This window comes from Vombatus ursinus, unplaced genomic scaffold (genome assembly GCF_900497805.2).
Source record: "Vombatus ursinus unplaced genomic scaffold, bare-nosed wombat genome assembly UNPS02014778.1, whole genome shotgun sequence".
NCBI lineage: Eukaryota > Metazoa > Chordata > Mammalia > Diprotodontia > Vombatidae > Vombatus > Vombatus ursinus.
Window position 1 is genome coordinate 34129254 of NW_020954556.1, and position 3452 is coordinate 34132705.

Consider the following 3452-nt stretch of genomic DNA (forward strand, 5'->3'; position numbering starts at 1 on the left):
TTCTACTTGAAGATCAAATTTTCTGTTGAGCTCTGGTATTTTTATCAGGAAGGTTTGGAAGTCCCCTGTTTCATTGAATATCTGTCTCATCCCCTGAAAGATCATGCTCATTTTCACTGGGTATTTGATTCTTGGTTGTAATCTCCTTTGCCTTATGGAATATCATATTCCATGCCCTATGGTCTTTTAATGCAGAAGCTGCAAGGTCCTGTGTAATCCTGACTGTGGTTCCATAATATTTCAATTGTTTCTTTCTGGCTGCTTGCAGTATTTTCTCTTTGACTGGTAATTTTGGAATTTGGCTACTATATTCCTTGGTATTTTCAATTTGAGATCTCTTTCAGGAGGTGAGCAGTGGATTCTTTCTATGGCTATTTTACATTCTGGTTCTCGGACCTCAGGGCAGTTTTCCTGGATGATTTCCTAAAAGATACTTTCCAGGCACTTTTTTTCATTGTGCTTTTCAGGTAGACCACTAATTTTTAAATTGTCTCTCCTGAATGGGTTTTCCAGGTCATTTGTTTTACCAGTGAGGTATTTTATGTTTTCATCTATTTTTTCATTTTTTTGTTTCTGTTTGACTGATTCTTGCTCTCTCATAGAATCATTAGCTTCCATTTTCCTGATTCTAATTTTTAACAAATTGTTTTCTTCTATTAGATTTTGTACCTCCTTCCCCATTTGGCCAATTGTATTTTTTTAGGAATTTGTTTTCTTCAGTGTACTTTTTTTCCAGTTGGCCAATTGTATTTTTTAGGGACTTGTTTTCTTCAGTGTATTTTTAAAGGACTCTTCTACCTCTCTCATTTGATTTTTAAAATCCTTCTTGAGCTCTTCTAAGAAGGCTTTTTGGGCTTCAGACCAATTCATATTCCTTTTTGAGGTTGCAGATGTGGGTTTGTTGACAATGTTGTCCTCTTAAGAATTACTGCCTTGATCTTCACTCTTCTCATGATATGAATCTATCATACATTTCTTTTTACTCATGGTGTTTCTTTATTCCCTGGCCTTTAAAGGGATTATGATCTCCTGCTGGGGAGCAGAGGGCACTGACCCAAGCTTCTTGTGTTGGGATCCTAGGTCTTGGTCACTGGCTTTGTGTCCTGGGGCCTCCGATGTTGGCAATCGGAGGCTGTAGGGTTCTGGCAGTTTACCTGGTGTTGGGCTGCAATCAGCAAGGCAGGAACTTTTGGGCAACACTAGGTTGCCTGATTTTCCTTTCCTTTCACCTTCCTCAGCTTCTTTCAGATGGGTGTTGCAGGGTGTTTATCTGCCTGAGGCCCTTTGTAGTGCTACTTCTCTTATTTTTGCTGAGGCACTGGGAGTCCTGTTTGCTGTAGAATGCCAAGGCACCTGGTGGTTTTCTGAGCTGATTTCCACCACTTCCCCCACCCTCACTGAGGCACTCAGAGGTCCAGGTGTTGGTGTTTGCCTGCTCTACCACCTGGGTTTCAGGATCTCCTCCTGGTGTGCCAAAGTGGGGCTTTCTGCTAGCTTGCTGGGACATCTTCCATTCTGTACTGCTCCCCTTTCCCCAGGGCAAAAGGGGCCTTTCCAGTTAATCCATCCAGCTACCTGGGCTACTGCACTGCTGCTCCCCATTTTTCTTCTGGTTCAGCTGTTCCAGGGTTTTTCCTGGGGTGATATTTTCTGGGCTTTCAGAGGTTGATAGGGGAGGGTGAGAACTACTCTGCCATATTGGCTCCCCTCAAGAATTTAAGGTTTATACAGCAACTACTCACCTGGATCCATAGGCCCTAAAGTGCTTAATATGTTTGAATTTCTAAATAGCATTAAATAAACATGCTCTAGGTTTATCTTTAAATATCTCCAAAAATATTGCCAAATTGCTGAATTTTCTGATGAGAAATTTTGTAGTCATTGAAATATTTCCAAGAGCTGCATTGGGTCTAGGATAGCAAAGCAGATTATTAATAAGGTGGTAGAATTTGGAAGATTCACAGGCTTTGGCTTCATAGAACTACTACTGAAATTCTTCTTCTGCCATTTGTGCAGCCTTGGGCAAAGCAATTAAGATCCCTGAATCTCAATTTTCCCACCTGTAAAATGAAGGAGTTAGACTAAGTGATCGATTGCCTCTGACTCACAATATGTTTTTAGATATATTTATTATTTAATGATTCTGCCCAAAGTAGATCAGACATTCAAATTGGCCAGTATCAGAAAGCACAAACTACACTCTGGGAAATATTTAAGTCTGTTAGGAGACTATACAGTTAAGCAACTATAACTTATTCCTTAAATACTCTGAACAACAACTTATCCGATAATGTATAATATTAGATCCCTAAGCAAACAGTGCACTTACCGTCAGAAAAGTACTTATAGCTTAATTCAGGTTATAAAATATATATTCACTGTTACAAAACTTATTTTTTAATTATCATGTTTTTATGGAATATTGCCATGTTGTTAGGTATGTTTTCTGAAGTCCTAATTGGCTGTTTCTGAACTGAGACAGTGAAATAGAGGCAAATTTTTCAAAATCAAGCTGTCTAAAATATCCTGATGCTGAGGGGAAAAATTAGCTGACTTTATTTTCTAAAATCCAAATAATTAGAATCACCCCATCTATCTATATTGATCACATATATTGTAAAATTTATTGGTTCTACAATTTGGTATTAAAAACTTTGAGTCATATATAAATGTCATATTACTGTTTTTGTTGTTATTAATTTCTTGAGTATAAAGACATATGTATATGGGTTAGGAGGGCAGCTAAGTGGTAAAGTAGACAGAGTGCCAGGCCTGAAGTCAGGAAAAGTCATCTTCATGAATTCAAATCTGGCCTTAGACACTTATTAGCTGTATGACCCTGGTCAAGTCACTTAACTCTGCCTCAGTTTCCTCATGTGTAAAATGAGCTGGAGAAAGAAATGAAAATGGAAGTCACTCTAGCATCCTTATCAAGAAAACCCTAAATAGGGTCAATAAAGAATCAGACATGACCGAAATAACTCCACAACAAAAATATAAGTTAGGATCAAATTGTTGTCATGTGGAATTCTATAAATAGCTAACATGCTCCCAAATGTGCACTTTTCCTGTTCACCCTTCAGCTAAGTAAGTTCTTTGGCAATAGTAGAAGACTGTCTGGTTTGGAGGAGCCAGAGTTTTGAAGATTATGAAAGTAGTCTCATCTCTTGAAAGTCCTATTAAACTAGAAAGGCTTTGAGTATATGTGTGGCAATGGACTGCATGTCTGTTTTTCAAAGACTAGCCTAAATTTGGAAAAGCTTATCAGCAGAGACCACCATGTGATGAAACTTTTGGATATACTCTAGACCACTGAAATAGTCTACTATGATATGGAAGAGATGCAATCTGTGTCAAGGGAGGAAATATGTATGTGTATGTGTGTGTGCATGTATATTATATATATATATATATATATATATATATATATATATATACAGTGAATCATGCAT